The sequence below is a fragment of the Malaclemys terrapin genome, chromosome 4 (assembly GCF_027887155.1).
Source record: "Malaclemys terrapin pileata isolate rMalTer1 chromosome 4, rMalTer1.hap1, whole genome shotgun sequence".
Lineage (NCBI taxonomy): Eukaryota > Metazoa > Chordata > Testudines > Emydidae > Malaclemys > Malaclemys terrapin.
In genome coordinates, this window is record NC_071508.1 from 154506954 (window position 1) to 154522086 (window position 15133).

General features: G+C 46.8%; 2 long non-coding RNA genes across 3 annotated transcripts in view; one reads left to right on the forward strand and one right to left on the reverse strand.

The window, feature by feature from the left end:
• The window catches only part of LOC128836412 (uncharacterized), a 109066-nt gene extending 103149 nt beyond the window's left edge, over nt 1-5917 (reverse strand). The window contains exon 1 of the long non-coding RNA XR_008444773.1: nt 5803-5917. This is a non-coding gene — a long non-coding RNA (uncharacterized LOC128836412). The remainder of the gene's footprint in view (nt 1-5802) is intronic.
• On the forward strand, nt 4273-13559 carry LOC128836411 (uncharacterized). 2 transcript variants are annotated; one of them, XR_008444772.1, is made up of 4 exons: nt 4273-4389; nt 7716-7948; nt 10092-11450; nt 12724-13559. It is a non-coding gene; the product is annotated as an uncharacterized LOC128836411 (long non-coding RNA). The 2 variants fall into 2 exon arrangements; XR_008444771.1 differs by lacking the exon at nt 12724-13559 and having other exon boundaries at nt 10092-11580.
• Nucleotides 13560-15133: the final 1574 nt, after the last annotated feature.

Sequence of the window (15133 nt, forward strand, 5' to 3'; positions counted from 1 at the left end):
TGGAGGTGAGCTGGGGCGGGGGTGCGCGGGGAGGGCCACCCACAGTAACAGGGAGGGGGGGCGCACAGGGGAACCGTTCCCCGCCCCAGATCACCTCCACTCTGCCTCCTCCACTGAGCACACAGCCCCCGCTCTAATTCTCCTCCAATTGGCTCCGCAAGCCTGGGCGCAGAGGAGAATTAAAGAATTAGAGTGGCGCCGGCGTGCTCAGCAGAGGAGGTGGAGCAGAGGTGAGCTGGGCAGGCTCCCTGGCCAGAGTTAGCTTCTGTGGGGGGGACTCCCTGGGCGGGTGGGGTTAGCTGCAGGGGGGGGGGTAGCTGCTGCGGGGGGGGGCAGCGGGCTCCCCAGGTGGCGGGCTGGGTTAGCGGGGGGGGTGTGGTTAGCTGCCATGGAGGGGTGGGGTTAGCTGGGTGGGGGGGTGGCACATGGTGGAAGTTTCGCCTAGGGCACGAAACTTGCTTGCACCGGCCCTGTCTGTGACAGCATCCCAATGCAAGAGGCCAGGAGCTCATTGGTATCTGGTAGTGAGTTTCAGCTCGCCTGAGCAGTTGAGTATACCCCCATTCACTAATTTCATAACTGGTATATAAAAGGTGTTATATACACTAGCAATAGAAAGCTAACAACATACTGGTCATTAATATGACTGTGTGGTGTTATGTACAGAGAACATCTTCAAAATTAAAACATTAAAACATACTGAGAATATGTTCTTATAGAGTGTCTGCCAGGCAGGGCTGAAATCACCCCATCCTAGACAAAGGAATGTAGTTCTACCACCTTGAAGATATTTCCAAGGTATATTAAGAGACAATGGGAATGCAACTTACATAAAAGGTAAACAGGACCATCAAGCCTATAAGGGGAGGAATTGGAGATTATCACTCAGCATCATAGCTGGGGGAGAAGACTGCAAACACCAGTGGGAGAAGAAACCAGCATGGAACTTCCTTCACTAGGAGACCCCATGTCACTTTCCTCACAGCTTGAATGAACTTTATTTGTGGAGTAACCTTCAGAATAATCCATTTCAATGGTTCACTGGACTATAAAAGAGGGGAGGCAAAGAACCCCAAGTTATCTTTCACCTAAGTGGACAAAGGAACTGTGACTTTGTGGGAGATCCTGACCAGAGAAGACCAGCCATCTTGCTGGAAGGTAGACTGGTAAGGAAACTACCTTGAACAAAGGCCGTAGCTTGTTTTGTTAAGTCTTAGCCTCTAGCAAGGGTTTTTCATTTTTATTTGCTTGTAACCATTTCTAACTCTAACCCTTTGTTCTTGAACTCACTTAAAATCAGCTCTCCTTTTGTTAATAAACTTGTTTTACTTTTAAACTTAACCCAGTGCTGCATTGGAACTGAATAATTATTAACTTTGGTTTAAGTGATAAGCTGTGTATTTTGTCTCTTTAGAGATGACAATGAACCTTATTATTCCTCTGCATAGTCCAGGAAAGGGCTGGACATTGCAGAGCACACAGTTTTGGGGAAATTGGAGACTGGGGGGACGTTGAGGTCATTTTGCTAGGTGTAACCAGAACTGGTGTACTGTGGCTGGAGTGTAACAAGCAGTCTGCTTGTCTGCTAGCTAGAAGCAGCCAAGCCATGAATTAGAGGGAGGTGATGACACAGCCCCTCACGGTTGGGAGTGCATTGCAGAACATGACACAGGGATTTAATCTTAGTCTGTAAGCACCTACATAGGGAACAGAAATTTGACAATAGAGAGCTCTTCAATCTGGCAGCCAAAAGGTATAACATGATCCACTGGTTGGAAGCTGAAGCTAGACAAATTCTGACTAGAACTAAGCTGTAAATTTTGTCATTGAGGGGCTGTGGTGGAGTCTCCATCACTGGAAATTTTAAAATCGAGATTGGATATTTTTCTACAAGATGTGACCTAATTAAATATCACTATTGGGTGATAGTGAAGCAGGAATTAATTCAAGGAAGTCCTATGGCCTGTGTTATGAAAGATGTCAGACTAGATAATCACAATGGTTCCTTCTGGCCTAAAAAATCTGTGGAAAAACCCCAGAACCAAGTGGCAGAATCCTACCTGGGAGCACTATGTGGGCAAACAGGAGGATCTGTGACTGCTAGCAGCAAATATCTAACCAATGGCTGGAGACAGGACACTAGATGGGGAGGGTTCTGAGTTACTACAGAGAATTCTTTCCCAGATGTCTGGCTGGTGGGTCTTGCCCACATGCTCAGGGTCTAACTGAGCACCATATTTGGGTCTCGGGAGCAATTTTTCCCCAAGTCAGTTTGGCAGCAACCAGGGGGGTTTCACCTTCCTCTGCAGCATGAGACACGGGTCACTTGCAGGTTTAAACTAGTGTAAATGGTGGCTTCTTTGTTACTTGAAGTCTTTAAACCATGATTTGAGGATTTCAGTAACTCAGCCAGAGGTTAGGGTTCTGTTACAGGAGTGGGGTGGGGGGCAGGTTCTATGGCTTGCAATGTGCAGGAGGTCAGACTAGATGATCATGATGATCCCTTCTGAGCTTAATGTCCATGAGTCTATGAGAGAGGGATTTCCCTAGCAGCAGCAGCAACTACGAGGCTGCAGAAGAGCCCTAATGTAACTAACAAATATTAGCAGGTGCTATTAATTACCTGGCACAGTCTATTGGTTTATAAAGTAACTTCAATGTGGTGTGATAGTCAGATATCTCGGGACTTGCCAGGGCCACAAAAAGCAGGTAGGAGAGCTTGTTTTTTAGGTTGTGCAATAATAGACCAATGAGGGTGCATGGAGAGAAATGCTCGTTAAATCCCAGGTTTAATGTAAGCTGGCATTCATTATTAACCTTGCATAGATAGCAACAAAGGGTCCTGTGGCACCTTTAAGACTAACAGAAGTATTGGGAGCATAAGCTTTCCTGGGTAAGAACCTCACTTCTTCAGATGCAAGAAGGCGGCTTGCATCTGAAGAAGTGAGGTTCTTACCCAGGAAAGCTTATGCTCCCAATACTTCTGTTAGTCTTAAAGGTGCCACAGGACCCTCTGTTGCTTTTTACAGATTCAGACTAACACAGCTACCCCTCTGATACTTGCATAGATAGTGATTACTAGAGTGTATTCAGAATTCCCATTCTGCATATAGCGAGTACTGCAGTAGGGTAAATCTATGGCATGGTAAATGCCTAGACGTTAAAGGATAAAATCACCTGCTGTAGCTTTTAGCATCTGGGCACTTTTTCCCTAAAATGAGGGTCTTGTTTCCAGTGAGCCTCAGCTCTTGGGAGTTTTGGTAAAGAGAATGAACATGGTTCATTACAAACTGTTGTTTTGCCCCAAGAACAAATGAGAAGTGAAATAATTGGAGTGGGAGGTGGAACATGGGTGGACATATCCATACATACGACAGAGAAGAGACATCTTCACCCAACAATAATTAATTCCCTCATGAAGGTACATACCTGAAATGGTTCCACCTGCATAACTGCACTGTGAACTTGTCACTGCACCCATCTTGTGTAACATGAACATATTTGTTTGAAGTAGAGAAAATCGGAACTCAATCCTACATTCCTTGCATGCTCGACCTTCCCAATGACCTCAGTGTGAGTGGTGGGCATGCAAGCAATACAGAACTAGGCCCTTAGACCAGGGGTCTCAAACTCAAATGACCATGAGGGCCACATGAGGACTAGTACATTGGCCCGAGGGCTGCATTACTGATGCCGCCCTCAGCCCCGCCCCCACTCCACCCCTTCCATGAGGCCCCACCCTGCCCTGCCTCTTCCATGCCCCCATTCCAAACCCTTCCCACCCCAGGGGGTGCAGGAGGGGTGTGGTGGGGGCTCAGGGCAGGGAGTTGGGGTGTGGGGTGCAGGAAGGGTGAGGGGTACAGCAAGGGGTCAGGGTGCAGCAGGGGGCTCAGGACAGGGGGTTGGGGTGCGAGGAGTGTGGAGTGCGGCAGGGGGTTCAGGGTGGGGCAGGGGGCTCAGGGCAGGGGTCAGGGTGCAGGAGGGGTGCAGCATGGGGCTCAGGGCAGGGGGTTGGGATGCAGGAGGGGTGCGGGGTGAGGCAGGGGGTCGGGGTGCAGGGGGCTCAGGGCAGGGGGTTCAGCTGCAGGAGGGGCTTGGGGGGCAGGGCAGGCTCCCTGCCTGCCTGCCCTGCCCCCGCAAGAGGCTGGAACATGGGGAAGGGGGAGCGGAGAGGCTGTGCATTTCTGTTGCTTGAGGCACCGCCTCCAGCAGCTCCCATTGGCTGTGGTTCCCCGTTCCTGGACAATTGGAGCTGCTGGGGATGCTGCCTAAAGCAACAGAAACACACAGCCTCTCCGTCCCCCCTTCCCCACGTTCCAGCCTCTTCCCGGATCTGCGCAGGGCAGGCAGGGAGCCTGCCCTGCTCCCGGTGCTCGTCCGGCCGCTCTGGTAAACACTGGGGAAGGGCGGGGGGGCTGCGAGGGGCTCACGGGCAGCAGAAAATCACCCCGCGGGCCGCGTGTTTGAGACCCCTGCCTTAGACACTCTTCCTATTCCTTCTCACAGCTGATTGGGCAGCTTTCCATATGCTTAGCTTGTTGCTTTGCCTCTAGGCTGTCAAAATTAAGACTTATTTACATTTCAGACCCTTGGCTCACACAGTGTCTTAAGGGTAAAGATGTTTCATTAAATGGCAGAGATAAATATGACTCACCGCTCCAACTTCTGAACACTATCATAACCAATCATGGGCCTTTTTTAGCTATTTGTTGGTGTACGTGCTGTAAATGTTCAGAAATTCGGTGTGGGAGGATGACTCATTTTGTAAGTACACAGGTTTTGTTCGGAATACTAATTTATCATTAGTTTTAGTAATGTTATTGCCTGAGGGAATCGTGTCAGGGACTCTGGCACTACTTCCAGTTCTATGAAGATAACCTCATCAAAGGGTGTTAACGAAGAACATTCCTGAGACCAAGTTTGCTTTGGCTACAGAATTTTCCCCACATTCTTTTAGCTATTGTTGGGAATGGCCATGTTTTTTGTATAACCTTTACAAAACATTAATACATTTAATGCTTCTGGAAGGCGTGAGATTGGCAGCCCTGGAAACCACAGAACAGATATGGCAAGATAGTGGCAGTATGATTCCCCCACTCTGCCTCACCAGTGGCTTCAGTCCAGATCTGCAGGTCCCAGCTCCAGGGCTGAGAAGAGAATGAAATCTCCATGACTCACAGATAAGACTGCCATCTTAATATTTCCTCCACAGATGTCCCATTCTGCACTGGGAGAGTCACAAATTAGGCTATTTTAAAACTATAGTCATAATATATGACTATGAATACAGTTTAAACGGCCTCACTTGTGACCCTGGCAGTACAGAATGGGAGATCCGTATAGGAAATAATTCACAGTCCATCTTTTTCCTCATATGGGCACAGCTGGTATTTACCTGCACTAACCATGTGAATAGTAACCCTTTTGGGTAAATCTTATATATTAAAATGTTTGATTATTAAACCAGTGGTACAGAAACTGCAGGCTGATTTCTCAGCTCTCTCATTGGGTTCCCTAATGGCCAGTTTCACAAAGGATATCGCATGTTATTTATTTCTATTTGGTTTTCCCTGTTACCCCAGGTGTCTGAACCCAAAGATCCTGGTAACTTTTACTCTTGGCAAGGCAGTGGCAGAAAGTAAATCAGTGGAGTCACAGCTGTCTGACCAACAGGTAGCTGGCACAAACAGCACTATACAAGAGTGCTTTCACTTAAAGCTTTACTTTATTTAGTCTCCAGCACTTACACACATCCACAACAGGTTAGTAAAACACCCCAAAAAATCCCAGATTCATATTTACCCAGGGTCTTGACAAGGTCTCTCTTGGATAACTGCAGGCATCCAGTGGCCAGCCTTCTGTGTGCAGGGGAACTTGAGAGGTGTCCATTGAGCTCAGATTTCTTCCGCTTTTTATGCCAAATCTGTTAGTATTACATAGCTTGTTTATCAAAAAAAAAAAAAAAACTGCTGAGCAGAAGCTAAGTCAAATCTGGAGACTTCCAGCCTGTAGTTTTCCATCAGTTAACCAACTGTATTTCACATAGAAATAGTTAACTATTGCCAGAATTTCCATCTTGCAAAATCACATGCTTCAGACAAACAACTCAAGTCAGGAGGGCAGAGTGTCATGTTTACTACTACAAATAATAATATATGGAGATATATCTATCTCATAGAGCTGGAAGGGACCCTGAAAGGTCATTGAGTCCAGCCCCCTGCCTTCACTAGCAGGACCAAGTACTGATTTTGCCCCAGATCCCTAAGTGGCCCCCTCAAGGATTGAACTCACAACCCTGGGTTTAGCAGGCCAATGCTCAAACCACTGAGTTATCCCTCCCCCTTGAGATCTTGCACTTTCCCCTCCCTTCTTGGTCTGTTAGTCATGCTAAGACTTCAGAAAGGTCTCCTTCGAGCTGCTTTCAAGAATAAGCATAACAATTTATATTCCAGCCACTGGCAGTGGTTTAAGCATGTTACTGGGGTCTGCACTATCAAAAATTTGCTCCTACATTCACCCTTCCATTCCAAAAAGCCCAGGGAATTGTTTTGCCGCCCCCAATAAGGTAGTTGTATGCGGTTCTGGGGAACTGTTAGTTTGGCCGCTCCCATATGCAGAAGAGAGATGCATAGGTAGGCACCGGTGCTGAGGGGTTTCTACCGCCTCAAGAGGGGTTGTTACCGCCTCAGCGTATTGAGTCCGCACATAAGGTACAGATGCATCGTGGTATTTGGAGATAGAGGCCTTGGTGTGTGTGTGTGTGTGTGCGTGTGCGCGTGTGCATACACCAGTGTGAATTGAGAGTTACCAGAAGATGCCCAGAGTACTCTGCGAAGTCTTTTGGCTCATGACCAGAACTACTCTAACGCAAGCCCGGTAACTAGAGGATCTTTTAGGAGATGTGACCCACGGTGGGCTAACTCAGCCTGCCATCGTCCGGCGAGGAAGCTACCTGGGTCTAGGTGTGTGTGAACCCATCTTCCCTCCCCTTTCCTCTCTGTGTGAGCCACTGACAGTCTGATCAGCTTGCTGGATGCAAAGAGTCAGTGGTGCCGTCTCTCAGAGACTAGCCAACGCTCTTTGCTGAAGGGAGGTGTAGGAGGGTCATGGCCATCCTCTTTAGTCTCTCCTGTATGAGTACCCTGTAGGGAGAGATCCTTAGTTTATGTGCCGCTAGTGTGGACAGGGCATCGTCCCTGTGCGTGTGTGATTGGAAAATGGGTGTGGGATAGTCTAAACATTCCCTCTCACCCCCTAAGGGTACCCCATCTTATTTCATGTACATACATTATGGTCCTAAAACCTGTAGGTATTTAGAGAATTGGAATCATACACGCATGCAAATCCATCTAAACAATGCCCACTAGAAGGTACCTTCAATCTAGATAAGATCCTACATCTCAGAGGAGCTTTTAATCACCAAAAACACACTCTGACACACAATGGGAGCAATTTGTCTATTGAGGAAAGGAACGGGTTAATTTGAAATTCAGCTTAGTCCAGAGATAAAGAGAAAGTTGATCTGCGTTCAAGGTCAAGAATCAACACAGACCAGGCTAAATACAAAGAAAAACTGCTTTCGGCCCCAGCTGGCTGTGAAAAAAAAATATATATATATATATATATATATATATATATATATATATATATATATATATAGACATAGCACTGTAACTTGTATTGCCTGTGGTTTGACTGAGATTACATTTGCAAAGCTTAACTGTCCAGTGAGATCCAACAGTCTGCCTTTGTGACCCTGGAGCCGGCGTGGTTTGGGAACACTGAAGAAGCCACAGGCAGCCATCCTGGACTGGAATCACTGAAAAGACGCCCCAGGAGATCCCAGGGCATAAAAGAACTGCCCTCCCAAGAGAGGAAGCAAGTTGGAGATTGCACAGCGCCTTCTCTGAACGTTGTACAGAAACGTGGCCAGTCTGGACGTATGTGTGTGAGTATGAAAGTGTGCCTACTATCAGCTGCAGTAAGTCTGAGAACCAGAGAGGGGTTTAGCATTCTTCTCTCCACCCCGGTTGACCGGGAAGGGTGTCAGGTGCAGGGCTGGCTCTGGTTTTTTTGCTGCCCCAGGCAAAAAAGCCTCCCGCCGCCCCCTCCCCCAGCGTGGCAGGGGAGGGCGCCGAGCCTGGCCGCGGGCCGCTCTCCCCGACCGGCCAGAGCGCCGGGGGGAGGGCGGCGATTCCGGCCGGGGCGCCGCTCTGCCCGACCGGCCGGAGCGCCGGGAGGAGGGCGGCGAGCCCGGCCGGGGCGCCGCTCTGCCCGACCGGCCGGAGCGCCGGGAGGAGGGCGGCGAGCCCGGCCGGGGTGCCGCTCTCCCCGGCGGCCGGAGCACCGGGAGGAGGGCCGCCCCCCTCCAGGTGCCGCCCCAAGCACAAGCTTGGTGGGCTGGTGCCTGGAGCCGGCCCTGGTCAGGTGGATCTACCCCAGTCGTAGCAAGACTGGGCAATAGAGAAGTTAGAGAAAAGGGAAGAGTTGTGTACTTGATAACTAGAATTGAGCAATTAAGAGCATAGATCATGAACCAGGCAGCAACTCAAACCTATGCCCAGGGCAAGTTGCAAGCCTTGAGGCAGGACTTCCAGGCAGAAAAGGAAGCACTGGCTAAGCAAGTACCAGTCCTTCAGGGACTTGTCAGAATTTAACCATTTTTGTGTTTGCATATGCTTTAAGAGCAGTGTGTCTGCCACAAAAGAAAATTGAATAGTTAAACACCAATGGGCCATGTGTTTTGCCCAGGTGGCAAGCCTCACGAGGGAGGACTCGGGTAGCCTTGTGAGTAAGAAAGTTTAAGGGAAGAGACCAGGAAGGGTGGGGCCTAGTTGAGAAGCCCACCCTCCTAGTTAAATTGGTAGTGGAGCAAGCCCATGGAAGGGACGGTTCAGTGAAAAAATCAGGATCAGGCCCAAGTGGGCAGGCATCAGATAGAGTATTTGGAAAACAGGTTGGAAACTTTGAGGGCATAGTGGAAGGAAAGGAGTAAGTAATTATAAGCATGGGGATTTCAAATCCCCAGGACAATAATTGGACTGGTAAAATCTGAGTTGATTGGGTGTCATTTTGGGAGACAAGCAAGTGATTTAAGAAAAGAGTGAGAGAAGTTAACTCTGTAGTTGCTAGAGAGAATCAAGCAGTGAAATTTGGTAGGAATGTCTGCAAGTAATCCAGGCAAGAGATTATTTAAGTGGAATTATTCGACTATGAATAAGTTAGTCGAATTTGCTGATGAACACTCCTGCTGTGTACAATCTCTGTGTTTTATAAGTTTGAGATGAACTGGTATTGTTTTAAAGTTGCAAAACTGAGAATACTTTTGCTAGACACAGGAAACTAGTGTTGTTTAAGGTATTTAGCATTTAATCCTTAAGGTGACTTAATGCTTTACAAGATTTAAAATGTTTTAACTAAAGACCAAAGGTTGTGGCTGCAGCAGGGTAGTCAAAGCCAGGAGAATAAAAGATCTGAATTTGTTTTTGGGTAACAAAATAGCAGATAAAAATCTGGTAAAAAGAGAGAAGGATAGTGCCCCTGGCTCTGTGTGATCGAACTGTCACTTTACTAAGGGTGCATGGAGGTTTTGTAAGCACAAAAGAAACAGTTACACCTTGTGTAGAAATTGATGTGGCTAGTGTTGTGGAAATTGAATTGTGGAGAGGATGTGCATTTTCCCCAGAACATGTGCAGTGTATATTGTAGTAGAGGTAAAAGAAATGCAAACCTACCAATATAGGTTGTGTTGTCTTTTTCAGATCACTGTGTGTTTGAAAGCAGAAGTTAGAAGTAAAAGGCAAGCAAAAGTCTGGGAAAGTTAATTGTGTCCCTTTTTAAGTAAGAATCTTTAAGATATGGATAGCTTTGGATCTGGAAGCAAGCCAGAAAGCATCTGTATTAATGCAATTATTTAACTGATAAGGTAGAAGCTACTGAAACCGGGGCTGCCTATGAAACAAATACAAGGAAATATGGGGTAATTCCTCTGTTTTGCCTGAAATCAATAAGAGTATTTGTATATAAAGGAAATATTTTAAGCAATGACTGACTGCCCAGAAGGGATAGACATCTGTTCTTTTGTCTTTCAGATCATCAGAGAAAACGGATGCCAGCTGAACAGCATTCAATGTACCATGCATTTACTGGTACAATAGGAATTATTTTTGTGTTCTATGTCCTGTCTTGTAGTGTTTGTCTTGTGGCCAGAATTGTTGTGTTTAATATTTTCATAAGACAGTCTAGTTCAAAATTAAATAGAAGGGTTAAATCAAAAAGCAGATACTTGTTTTATTCAACTTGGAATACAAAGTGTTTGGATAAATCAGGAAAATGTGATATACTAAAGTCTAATACATTTGCTTAAGTAAGAAAAAGAGATTTCATTGGCCAGATCTTTTAATTGAAAAATTGTTGTTAAAATTTGCATACCAACAGACTTTGGAAGCAAGGACATGGAAGGCTAACCCACTCCCCCTATTGCACATGGGATCCTTCTGGCTACCTCAGATTTCTAGCCAGAGGGCTGGGGAGGAAGGAAAGCTATTGGACACCAGAGGTTGTACCGAGTGGACTTCTCAAAAGTGGGTGTGCTCGTCCTGGCTTGTTGCTCCATAGCTCTGTAATAAAGTTATTTTACTGGAAGAGTGTATGTGGCATACATTGAATAATAAGACTAATGTACTGTATAATGGCAATGTGTATGTGTTCATTGTTGGGAAAAGGTGTACGAGTGAAGAGTGGAAGTTTCCTTTGTAGGTTAAAAGAAGCCAAGAAGGGGAGAAGGAAAAAGAACAGAACGAGTTAACTGAGAAAAAAATATATAGCTAGCAAGCTCAGTCCAAAGATAAGATGCTGGCCCCATCCAAGGACATTGTTCACATAGACTAAGACTTGGCTGACAACCAAGAAAAGTGGGGCCTGAATGTGCCCAAGCAACTATGAGATCTGCAAAACACTGCCAGGCAGTAATGAAATGTGTTAGGTTTCTTTTCTCACAGATAAAAGAAGTGCTAACGAAACACCGTAGCAGCCCTAGCCATTCATTGAAACAAGGAGACTGAGTCTACGTAAAGTCCATCAACGAAAGACTGCTTTGGCTCCACACTGGAAAGGCCCTTTCCAAGTCCTGTTAACCACCAACACTGCTGTGAAGGCCAAGGACTACCTGCCTGGACTAGGGGCGGCTCTAGGGACCAGCAAAGCAAGCACCTGCTTGGAGCAGCCCATTTGCAGGGGTGGCTGGGATCCAGCCTGGGAGCTGAGAACCAACAGGGGGCCCTGGGAGCTGTAGTTCCTTGGTTAACTCCCTGCCTATAGAGCCAGCCCTGGAGCAGGGAAAGAACTACATTTCCCAGCATTCCCTTGGCCACTACCAACAGGAAAGAGGGGGAGGGAGGGAGGAAGCTGAGACCTCATGCTGCAGCCTGCTATGAATGGAGAGCTGCACGGTGAGTAGGGATTCCATATTTTAACATTCAAAAAATAGGACACTCCATGGGGAGGGAGGGTAGCCCCCATCCACTCCCTCTGACTGCCCCCCCCCACAGAAACCCCAACCCATCCAACCCCCCTGCTCCCTGTCCCCTGATCACCCCCTCCTGGGACCCCTGCCCCAACTTCCCCCCCTAGGAACCCACCCCCTACCTGTCCCCTGACAAACTCCTGTGACTCCCATGCCTATCCAACTGCTGCCTGTCCCCTGACTGCCCCCCCCCCCGGAAACCCCTACCCCTTCTCCAACTCCCCAGCCCCCTTACCGTGCCACTCAGACCAGCATGTCTGGCTTCGCGCAGCGCCAGACACACTGCTGCATACATGCTGCCGTGCTCCCCTGTGGAGCCACAGGCCCCCCGCCCCTCCTAGCACCTTCCAGATTTGAACACCTCAAAATTCAGGAGTGCTCAAGCTCAGTTTGGGCAGCTGTTACTTCATTTCTCCCAAATCAAATATACTGATCCACTGTAACTTGCTGTAGAAAAAGTAGGATAAAATTGAGCAAGAAATGCTTCCCAGTGGTTATTAGGACTGGAATTGCTATTTTCAACAGCCATTGCCTTGTTTTTTTGTTTGTTTAAAAGGAAGACCGTGATATTGCATTGGGAAATTCCCCATAGAAAGAAAGAGTGGAACAAAAGAATAATAAAGGCACCTCAACTTTTCCTCATTTATGTAGGACAGTCTTATAATATGCATCCAGATATCCTCTAATCACACAAGCTGAAAATTGTTCCACTTTACTGCAGTTCTGTAACCATATGGGAACCTATCCTGTCTGTGTTCTGTGCACATCTAAAATTCCTGCTGAATGACCCGCCCTGGGAGCGAGTTACCAGTGACCCAGGGCTGCGGCGGAAGGAGGGTGCAGGTGTGGGGGGGTGAGCCCAGGGCTGGGGTGGCAGGAGGTGTGTGTGGGGGGCGATGGTGGGGGGGCTAGGGGGAACCTAGAGCTGGGGCGGCAGGGTGTGTGTGTGTGTGGGGGGGGAGCCCAGGGCTGGGGAGACAGGGGGAGTGCGGGTCAGGGCGGGTAAGAGCCCAGGGCTGGGACGGCAGGGGGGTGTGGCGAGGAGCCCAGGGCTGGGACAGGGGGCAGCCAAAACTTTTTTTGCTTGGGGCGGCAAAAAACCTAGAGCCGGCCCTGACCTGGACCCATGCTTCTCAGTGTAAAAAGACCCCTCCACCTCGGAAGGACTCTCCGACTGATAAGCCTATTTCTCCTTCTAGCTCTGCTGTGCCTTCTGGACAGCAGGAAAAAGGAAAAAAAAAGACAAGGTGAAGTGCTAGTAACCTCTCCCTTGTCCACTGACAGACCTACTGTGCCTCTGGATTTTTCTAGAAGAAGCAAAACCATTACAGGGTGATGTGCTAGTAACCTCTCCCCTGTATGATGCTGAATCACACTGTTTCAGGAAAAGAGAAGAAGGAACACTTGCTTCATTGAAACCACAAAGTCCAGGGATTCCTGACTACAACAGACATTAAGAACTGACCCTGGTGAAGAAAGAAAGAATTATAGACTGTCAGGAAGAAACTTGTGGGACCCATGCGTGGGAACGTGGTATTGATTGGATTTTGAGGTTTATTCTACAGGCTGCGCCCTGTGTTTTGGATAAGTCCTTCAGCATGTATTGCCCTCCCTAATTGGATTTTAAATTATAAGTACCAAAGGCACCTTGTTGCCATTGCCCCTGCCACCTCCTCCATTACACTATTACCCCTGTAACACATCCAAATACAGACAATGCCATATATTTGATAAAACCAGTGGCCAAGGCCTTCACACTTTAGTGATTTATTTAAATATTGTTTGAAAAAAAATAATTTTTAAGGTTCAGGATATCCCATATAAGCAAACAATTGAATGGAAAAGAATGGATCAGTGGAGATAAAAGTATATGATATCACTACAAGTGAAACCCAAGAATCTGTAATTGCAATTGATGGGTTCTATAGTGAAGTAGATATGATGGCTGTTCCTGGAATTTGCACTGTGTTAAATGAGAGAGGCCCTTATTGTTATTTGGTCACCCAATTAGTGAACAATTAAACGAATACCCAAAGAGTTTGTTTTGCCAATGGAAATTTTACCTGCATAGAAATTATTCCAGTGACTAATAATGTTACCTGTACCTTATTGCAATACACCCCCTCTTATGCCATTAATATCATGCCTCACGGAAATACATAAAGGTGTTCAACCAACAGATGTGGTATAGTACTACACCAAAGAGAGATGTATTAGGATATCTATAGACTGATTAACACTACACTAGGGACTGTTAAATTTTCATTACCCTTATCCAGTTTCCAGATCACCTCTACATACCCAAATTGTTCAAAGGGGGCTGCCATTAGATTAACACAACAGAGGGCTTAGGTTATTTCCTCTAGAAAGAAGAGAGACTTGACTGGATCTCTGTGTGATGGGGCCAATAGTGCAGCAGCAGTTTGGAATATTTTTAAGAACCAAGAACATAATGAGAAATTGGGGCAACTAGAGAAGGCCATTGGCCTTGTTTCTGGGGCACAACTAACCCAGGTACAGGCTGGAGTTGGTGAGTTACATGTTATTTCCGCCCTTAGTTCTATGACCCAGAAGTTGCTGACAGAGAAGGGCTGGGAAGGCATTGCAGTGGGATCTAGCATGTTCAGAAATTCAGGATTTCCTGAATGACCAGCTAATGGCCATTTGGAATGATCTTGAGCATCAGGCTTGGCCCACTGCCCTTACAGACACATCAGGAGTACCATCTGATCTGTGGCCATGGAGACATACTTGGAGACTTTCTAGGTGGAAGTGCGGACGTTCTCAATGTTCCTTCCAAGCATATGGACCGGTTGGGGGGATGTGGGATCCCACATACCGAATCCTGCCGGGTCCATGGGGAGGATGCATGCGGGATTGGGTAATTCACCGAGACATCTGGGAAATTAGACTACCTGGTATGCCCAATTGATTTTTAGTCAGTGCTCCTGGGATTACATCTGACATTTGGATGGGTTAGGGAGTCAACGGACATTTTGGCCGTTAGAACCCCCACAGTTTCAGTGTATCCATAAACTGAAGCCAGGAGAAGTTGTTACTCTTCATGACTACGTTTTCTGGGAGGGTAGGGGACAAGGAACTACCCTGACAGGACACTTACTTTTTCAAGCTAATAATAGCTGTGTGTATATTAAAACCACCACATTGCAAGACATACATTTTAAACTCATTACCACTGCAGGCAATCATATTATTTACTGGCCTGCAAATAGAATTTTGCAAGTAGCCCTTAGGTTCCAGATACCCTTTAATTGGACTAGTTTAGTGCCTGATCGATTTCAAAATTTGCTTTCACTGTTACCAGAGGTTCAGAAAATCTCTGAAATACAAGAGCAAATTCACATGCTTCAAAATATATATCAAGTTGAAAAGTATGCCTTTCATACAGCTTATAGAGTGTCTACTTTAGGTACTAAGTATGATGTATTGTGCTTTATGACTAAAATTGTACAACAACCCCATCATATTATTCCTATGGGAATGTTATTGCTTGTGTTGCTATTAGTTAGCTTAGGATTATGTTATTGTAAAGGATGTAATAATAGTAATACCTTTCATGTCCACGCTCATCATGCATTGTCATTACAT